This window comes from Ovis aries, chromosome 23, assembly GCF_016772045.2.
Source record: "Ovis aries strain OAR_USU_Benz2616 breed Rambouillet chromosome 23, ARS-UI_Ramb_v3.0, whole genome shotgun sequence".
Lineage (NCBI taxonomy): Eukaryota > Metazoa > Chordata > Mammalia > Artiodactyla > Bovidae > Ovis > Ovis aries.
Window position 1 is genome coordinate 55,926,714 of NC_056076.1, and position 9,457 is coordinate 55,936,170.

General features: G+C 42.2%; 1 non-coding gene across 1 annotated transcript; it reads right to left on the reverse strand.

The window, feature by feature from the left end:
* Nucleotides 1–7,072: 7,072 nt before the first annotated feature.
* Nucleotides 7,073–7,144, reverse strand: TRNAC-ACA (transfer RNA cysteine (anticodon ACA)). The gene has a single exon. It is a non-coding gene; the product is annotated as a tRNA-Cys (tRNA).
* Nucleotides 7,145–9,457: the final 2,313 nt, after the last annotated feature.

The window sequence follows — 9,457 nt, forward strand, 5'->3', positions numbered from 1 at the left end:
TTGAGTCACATCTGATGAGAAAGAGACACTGTCAATGCTGCACAGTAATTCCGTAATCCCCTGTGCCTCAGTTTCCTTGTCTGTATAGGAAGGATAATAATAATACCTAACATAGGTCATAGGTGGCCCTGTGGGTCAAATGTGATAATGTATGTAAAAGATTCAGAATAGTGCCTGACACACACTAAATACGTGAAGTATTGGACTGTTATTACTGTAAAATGTCATAAGTTACAAGATGAGTTACCGTGGAATTGGGTTAGAATTCAAATCAAATCAGCAAATATGCATTAGCTACTATTTGGAATCACTACCGCAGAAAATACATGTTCATCGGTGGACACTCAGTTTGTACGCCATTAAATGCTTATTGGCTGCTTGAGCGGACCGTAGGATATTGTTCTGCTTTCCCTAGTCTGGTACTAGGGACATTTAGATAGGAAGGATGCACTCATTCAAATTGGGACCTGTCCAGAACATGCAGTTAAAGAAATCTATTAATAAACGTGACTTCAATAATTAAAGGTGCACATATACGCACCATTCATGCTAAAGTGACATTTTGTTAATAGATTGTCCTGGCAGTTTAGGGTGTTCTTTTAAGCGTTTTAGCAGCAACAAGCTGCTTCCTAGTCAAGCATCTTAAAATAACTATGTCATTACATAAACATTCTACATCCAACTTATGCCAACCCATGTTCTGTTTCTTTTGGAAGAGAATAAAATAAGATGAATAGACATGACCCAAACGCCTGTGCTATCGAATGCTAATGTTTTCTAAGAGGGCGGATATTCTAAAATTGGTGAAAAAGGACCAGTGTTAAAGATATGGCTGACCTTTGCAAGATTATTTTACTGCAAAGACTCTTTGGTTTTTACAAGCTGACATGCCAGAGTCAACATAAATAAGGTGTTAGGGGAATATTGCTGTAGAGGTAAGAGCATAAACATATGTAGCTATCTCAGCCTGACCAACTGGGCCCTGGGGAGGGGACCCAGGGACTCTGACAGAGTCCACACAGCTAAATAAATAGCAAATATGGCCTGGCCAACAATTCAAAGAGCAGTACATTTATCATCTTCAGGATTAAACTGGATTAGAAAAAAATCAGATATAGTGACCACACTTACACAGGCAGTCGCAGGCTCCAGGCAACTAATTTCAGCCTCTTGCGTTAATGGAACTCAGGTAGCAGTGAGCCAGCTCAGACTGATGCCTGGGTCCAAGTCAAATAGATCCCAGAGGGAGAAACCAGACTTTTCAGTGAACAAGAGGAGGCATAGCAAATGGGGAATCGGTACCGAAAGAGATAAGGAAAGAGGAAAATATCTAAGGATGGTTTAGGCATTTAGCATGGAAGAAGCTGGGCGGGACCTAATGTGTAGTCAGCTAGATGCACTGGAGAAGAAGGGCAGAGGTCAGTGACTAAATCTGCTGTCTAGGTGATATTCAGCCAGGAAAAGCAAGTCAAGAGGCCAGGGATGAAAACTGGAATAAACCAGAAGTCTGACCACATGCTAAAACACTGGGGTAATACCTCCAAATATTACAGCTTCACCAGAAGAAGAAAACTTACTTGATATTTTAAATAACTAGTCCCCTGATTGAATTTGGATTGGTCTTGTGACTTGCTTTGACCAATAGAATGTGATGGATGTGACGCTGTGTATCTTTGGAACAGAATCTTAAGTGATTTGCAGCTTTCACTTTTGCATTTGGGGATGCTCTCTGGAAACTCAGAGGACATGCTGAAAGAAGCCCAAATTGCCTGAAGAGGCCACATGGAGAATAGAGTCTCTCTGGTAACCAGCCCCAGCTGAGTTCCCAACAGTCAGCACCAGCCTGAAAGGAAGTTATCTTGAATGTCCAGCCAAGTCAAGACCCCAGGTTGCAACCCCTACCCACATTACATGGAGCAGAAGAACCACACAGCTGAACCCAGTCAACTCACAAAATCATGAGACATAATGAAATTATTATTGCTGTAAGCCACTCAGTTTGCGGATGTTTGTTACATAGTAACAGAAGCGACTCTGTGAAGGTTTCAGGGGATGTAAAAGCAATAAAAACTAAGTAACAATTATATCAGCAGGCATTTGAAATGATGAACTTGAATCACTTTTAAAAAACTTAAATTTCATTCAACATACCCTCTTTAGGAAGGCAGGGTTTTGCACAATATATGAAGGAAAAGCTTCCATTAAAAAATACCTAAAATTTAGCAATGTTTTGTGGTTGAAAGCAAACTTAATTTATCTAAAGAGTTTACTTCTTGTTGTGTTTCTATGATGTAATTAAAAGTAGTATGGGGTGAAATAAAGATTTGGAAAGAAAATGTCAGATATTTAGACGGTTTCACACACAAAGGCATCACCAACAACTGACTGTGACTATCATATCTTCTTGAGACATTGCTGTTCCTTAATGTGCTTCTATAGTTAGACGTATGATTCCTTGCAATGAACTTCTCAACCTTAAGTAAGGCCTCTGCTCATCTTGGTTATGATTTATGTGCCATTACTTCTGTGTCTGTTCCAGAGGCCGACAACCTACGAAGCATCACATTAAGCCTAAGTGCCAAAGGATAGGAGACTGAAGAATGGGTCAGATTTGGGAACAAGTTAGAAAGGGAGCCCAGGTTCAACCAGTCTATCCTAAGGGAGGTCAGTCCTGGGTGTTCATTGGAAGGACTGATGTTGAAGCTGAAACTCCAATACTTTGGCCACCTGATGCAAAGAACTGACTCATTTGAAAAGTCCCTGATGCTGGGAGGGATTGGGAGCAGGAGGAGAAGGGGATGACAGAGGATGAGATGGTTGGATGGCATCACCAACTCAATGGACATGGGTTTGGGTGAACTCTGGGAATTGGTGATGGACAGGGAGGCCTGGCGTGCTGCAGTTCATGGGGTCACAAAGAGTTGGACATGAACTGAACTCGGAAGGGAGCCCACGTTCTGAATCAATACCCTGATGGTTAATTTCACAGCCTTTGCCAAAACATCAAAGTGAGTCAAGATGAGCCACCATGAGTCAAGGTGGGACAAGGTGAGCCAAAGTGTTAGGAAGTAAGGAAGTCAAGACATAAATCAGCATTTCCCTGATTTTCTAAGATCAAAGCCATCCAAGGGTCTGGAAATTTTGACATCAAATAAAGAAAGGCTTAATGATCAGATTTCAGAGTCCAAGCTTGCCAAGGCCTAGAATCCAGAAATCATGAAGATCAAGTCAATTATCCCAGCAGTCAGAACTCAGAAGGAACCTCAAGGTTCTTTCCTACTCTTTCCGAGAATGACCAACGTTCACCAGAAGAGCATAGACCACAGATACTTGTATAACTTGTACAATTAAAATACTCATGCTGAGTCTAAAACGGAGGTTGAAGTCCTATTACTTTTTATTCTCTATAACTTCTAAGTATTGAAAGAATACTGCTGGAATAATTCCATTACATCTGTTCCCATCTCTTGGCATTTTCTGTCCATGAAGAACACGCTTTAGTTGGCACAGTGCACACAAATTTGGAGGGGGAAGGTAATTCCCTTTCCAAAACGATCATGACTGACATAGATCTATATGATTACACTGCTGTCTTTACTATAATGTGACTTCAGGAAGTAGGGCTATCTCCTTAAGTCATGAATTAAATACCCTCCCCATTCCTTCATCATCTGTTTCTCAAAGGAATTACTAGGTGAAAATAAACAGCTACTTGGAGGGCAACATTTCTGAAGAATCACGACCCAAAAGACATTTTGACTGAACCAAATTCTGACCATATTTGCAATGGAAGATTTCCCACTGCAGATCCAAATCTCAAGTGACAGCTTGTCAGTCCTCTCAGATAGTGTTGACTTGAAGTCCCCTAGGATGGGCTGGGTACCCAAGTGAACACACTGGTAATCCATTTCATAAGAGGATTATGACTTAACCAAATGGTGAACCATAAACATTTCTGTAGAATGTGATGACATAAGTCTGTCCCACTCCTTCAGAAAGTTTAGCCAGTGAAACTCAGTTCAGTGGCCAGAACAAGAGTTATTTGGTTTTCGTGAGATCTTCATGACTGAGTACGGGTCTGGAAATGGCATTCCTTCAGGTAGGAATATCTTGAAATCTCTTAAATGTGTCCTAATGGGAAGAGTAACCAATTTGTAAATGATGGAGTTTTTAAAGAAATTAAGCTTACAAATTCCAAATGCATGCAGTAACTCTAAGTTAACAAAATGCTGTCTAGTAAAATCCACTGGGGACCTGCTTTAATGAATAGAGGGATTAATTTTAATTAGTATATTAGTTGTTTGCTTATAAATGGCAGTAACACTCTAACTCATAAATTCCAAATTAGCATAATCCAAATACATTTTTGTCGTAAAGGATTCTCTAGTATCTAATTCAACAAACTTTTATTGAGAGTCAACTCTATACTAGTCTCTGTGGTAGATATTACAGATGTAAAGATTAATCAGACATAGTCTTTGCCTCAAGAAGTTGACAGTATAGTGAGGAAGGATGAAGCTAAATTATTATATAATGTGACAAATGCTATGTTTCTGTGATAAACAGTATGCTTTCAGAGGACAAGGGAGGATGATATTAAAGCTACATAAAGAATGCATAAAATATTTCACAGGAGAAATAATATTGAACTTGGGCCTTAAAGACTAAGACCTCACCAAACAGAGAAGAGGCAGAAATGTACCATAGTCCAGACTAAACATGAACAAAGGGATGATGTGAAAAAATGAGGCATCTTTGTGAAATGACTGCAGCAAAGGAAGCCTTGGAGGAAGGCAGGAGATGAGCCTGGAAAGAAATGTGAAGCAGACCATGAATGCCTTTGAATCTCTTTGGAGTTGGGACTTTACCTTATAAACAATGAGAAGCTAGAAAGAGATGGAAGACAGAGAGGAATTGGAACAGATTCCCATGCATGGAAATAATAACTCAATCAGAGGTTCCCACTGCTTCAGAGAGAATTAAGATTTTTTTGTGGTAAGAAAGCAACATAAAAGAGTCCATTTCAGCTTTCAACTTCTAAAATAATAGTGAAAGGCACTGCTTTTAATTTTCAAGAACCAAGGTTTTGAGAAGGGGGAGAAAAAAGTTTTGCATATCAAAAGGCAAAGCCAGGATAGAGCTGGCAGAATGTGTGAGAACAACGTAGGGAATTACTAATTACTGCTTAGTCTCTGAATCACTGTCTCCACCACCCAGATGGCTTAAGACCGATAACTCACTAGTTCCATATAGCGGACGTTCATCAATCTAGAGTCATTCTGAGATGATGATTAAAACAGCAAGGACAAGGTAATCGGGTCCAATCTAGAAGTGTTAGTATTCCTATAGGGCAATTGAAAAGTTTGTCTAAATAAACTGAGAAGAGAATAGAACAGAGGTTGAAGAAAGAACACTGTTGCCCAGATAGGCGTTCTACAAAATTTGTGGGGTGTAGGGGGACCAACGGGGCTCCCTGGGCTTGAAGGACCCCTTGGAGAAGTGGGACGCAACCTGGAGAGAGAACCCAGCCTCCAACTGAGTACCTCCGGGGGCCAGACCCAGGGAATTTTGAGGAAGCTAATCCTGCCTTCCCTGATTGTCTCCATCTGAGTGGGCATCACCAGTTTTGCTTGCCCCATGGGGCTGTTTCAGCTGTCACTCAAGGACATCTCTTTAGTAACTGCCTGCACTCGGACAGCAATGGAACTTGCTGAGGCCTTTAGACTGCTCGATTCAGCCAAATCCCACTATGTGGAACAGCCCCCTCTTCAAAAGCCTAGGACACTTGTAGGCCTCAAGGAAGTGACTCCGCAGAAGAGGAAGTAACTTCACACCCTGACTCAAAGGAAACTGGAGGGAGCTGGAGATCGAATGAGTCCAGCTTGAAATTTCATCTCGGCTACATGCAGATGACACCACCCTTATGGCAGAAAGTGAAGAGGAATTAAAAAGCCTCTTGAAGAAAGTGAAAGAGGAGAGTGAAAAAGTTGGCTTAAAGCTCAACATTCAGAAAACGAAGATCATGGCATCTGGTCCCATCACTTCATGGAAAATAGATGGGGAAACAGTGGAAACAGTGTCAGACTTTATTCTGGAGGGCTCCAAAATCACTGCAGATGGTGATTGCAGCCATTAAATTAAAAGACGCTTACTCTTTGGAAGGGAAGTTATGACCAACCTAGATAGCATGTTGAAAAGCAGAGACATTCCTTTGCAACAAAGGTCCGTCTAGTCAAGGCTATGGTTTTTCCAGTGGTCGTGTATGGATGTGAGAGTTGGACTGTGAAGAAAGCTGAGCTCAGAGGAATTGATGCTTTTGAGCTGTGGTGTTGGAGAAGACTCTTGAAAGTCCCTTGGACTGTAAGGAGATCCAACTAGTCCATTCTGAAGGAGATCAGCCCTGGGTGTTCTTTGGAAGGACTGATGCTAAAGCTGAAACTTCAGTACTTTGGCCAGCTCATGAGAAGAATTGACTCATTGGAAAAGACTCTGATGCTGGGAGGGATTGGGGACAGGAGGAAAAGGTGACAACAGAGGATGAGATGGCTGGATGGCATCACCGACTCAATGGACATGAATCTGAGTGAACTCCGGGAGTTGGTGATGGACAGGGAGGCCTGGCGTGCTGCGATTCATGGGGTCGCAAAGAGTCGGACATGACTGAATGACTGAACTGAGCTGAACAGCACTGGAGAAACCCATTCCTGCATAAAGCACGTGAGTGTATTTCAAGATATATCCACCTATAACCCTGTCTTTAGTAGAATTTTTGGAACCCCATAAAGAACTTTATTTGCCTCCACAAAAGAGACTGGACTTCTGACTTCAATCCTTGAGAAGCCACCTGTAGATACTGCTACTCTTCTGGTTTTCATGGAGAAAGCAGGCGGGATCTTGAGGAAAGCTTTATGCCATTCAGGTAGTCACATGAAATGAAGTGAAATGAAGTCGTTTAGTCATATCCAACTCTTTGTGACCCCATGCACGGTATAGCCTACCACACTCCTCTGTCCATGGGATTTTCCCAGGCAAGAGTACTGGAGTGGGTTGCCATTTCCTTCTCCAGAGGATCTTCCCAACCCAGGGATTGAACCTGGGTCTCCCGCATTGTAGGCAGACGCTTTACCATCTGAGCCACCAGGGAAGTCCTTAGGTAGTCACATACCTCTAAGCAATTGATAAAAATCACACAGAACATGTAAAGACAGTTCTTTGCACTCATGAGTCACGGATATTTGAAAACGTCCATTCTTCATGTTCAGTCCTAAAGGCCGCAAACTCCCTAGCAAAGGTTCAAGCAACTAGGAGTACAAAGCCCTAACCTAGTTTAATGGATGAATCAGGACACAAATATACACATTGATTCTTCACCAGATTTCTTTATTTCCACCAAGATGAAGGAATACATTGAAGGCTGATAGTAGTAATTTTCAGATTTATAAAATGGCTGCCCAGTTCTGTTGGCAGGAGATATGTACTGAATACCCAGATTTTCTTCCTATTTGTTTTCCATGTACAAATGCCAACTAAAAGGGAAAATAAAGACACAAACCATGACCTCTGCTCTGCCCTCTAGGACTGTAGCATTCTGCAGAATCCCTCAAATTAAAATCTACGGATGATGATTTTATAGGCACCCTGATATCCAAGGCATACAGTGAAACTACAATCTAAGAGGAAAATTCTTTTTTGCTTCCAAAATGGGACATGGATTGTGTGTAAGAAAGCAACTTAGGAACAAACTAAATAACTCTTGACCTTTCTGGAGGATGGCTAGGAAGAACAAAGCATCTAAAGTTTAAAAAAAAAAAAAGTGGTATAATCATACAGGAATTATTATAGTGTATGCTAAGTTGCTTCAGTTGTACCCAACTCTTTGTGACCCTATGGACTGTAGCCCATCATGCTCCTCTGTTCATGGGATTCTCCAGGCAGGAATATTGGAGTGGGTTGCCATGCCTTCCTCCAGGGCATCTTCGAGACTCAGGGATCGAATCTAGGTCTCATGTCTTCTGCCTTGGCAGGAGGGTTCTTCACCACTAGCGACACCTTGGAAGCCTCTGACCACTGCATGATTTCTATTTATTTATTTTTTAATGCTTATTTCTTTATTTGGCTGTATCAGGTCTTAACTGCAACATGCAGGCTCTAGAGCTCAGAGGCACCGTTGCCTGGTTGGCTTTAGTTGCTCCACGGCATGTGGGATCTCAGCTCCTTAACCAGAGACTGAATCCACATCCCTTGCATTGCAAGGCAGATTCTTAACCACTGGACCACCAGGGATTTCCCAGGATAATCTTTAAATCTATATCGCCATGTGGTCTAAAATCAACAATTGTCTTGTCCTACATATACATCTTTATTTTATATAAAGTGGAAATTTAATATCTGAGCTATTGAACTATAGCCTCACACCACAAGTAGATTTCATCACAAACCCAGTGGGGAGAGAATCTCCAATTGCCCCCCACTCCAGGAAAGGCATTGAGGGTTTTCCATCCACAGCACCTGCATCTCCTCCAGATGTCCAAGGTCTTAACTTTTGCTTTGTGGTGTTTGTGGATGTCCTGATCTTTAATAAGGGGCTTTTCCACATGGGAGTTTGGAAAGCCTGTATCTCTGATGTGGCGTTTTAACTGCTGCAAGACCAACAAAGGAAGGACAGACAGAGGTTGATGAGGTTAGAAAGCATGTAGATATTTCAAAGAATTTCTTCCTACATGTGTTCGAGAAAAAATGAGTCGTGCATAGAGGAAGCAGGGGGTAGATTGTAGGAAAAAGAGGCTGGATGCAAAGCAGTGCAAGGAAGAGAATCTTGAACAGGAGATGCCCATAAGCATGGAGAGCGCCTGTTAGATGCCACAGGTTGAGGGCCTGAGACACTGCGGAAGGTGTGGGAGAGGAAAGGGTGGGTTAGGATGACTTTCAGGCTTTAGCTTGGGTGGCAATAGGCTGCGACATCATGTTCCAAAGTCAGAAACAACTGGGGAAGGAAGAAAACAATTTGGAATTCTGACAACAAAGCCAGATTGTGTTAGGAAGATGGATGAATGTAATTTAAGGAAATAGAGGTTTGAATTACCTGTTCAAAAGTCAAGACATGAAGAGAAGGTGAGAGGTGTAACATACAACCTACTGCACACTGGCCTCCACCAGGACCTCCCTGGTGGCGCTGATGGTAAAGCATCTGCCTGCAAAGTGGGAGACCTGGGTTTGACCCCTGGATTGGGAAGATCCCCTGGAGCAGGAAATGGCAGCCCACTTCAGTACTCTTGCCTGGAAAATCCCATGGACAGAGGAACCTGGTAGGCTATAGTCCATGGGGTCGCAAAGAGTCAGACATGACTGAGCGACTTCACTTTCACTGCACACTGCTCTGCCCATTGCAGCCACTGATGGCATGCTAAGATCCAGGAGATCCTTCATTAACCTCCCAAATTATGGCCCAACCCTCTCT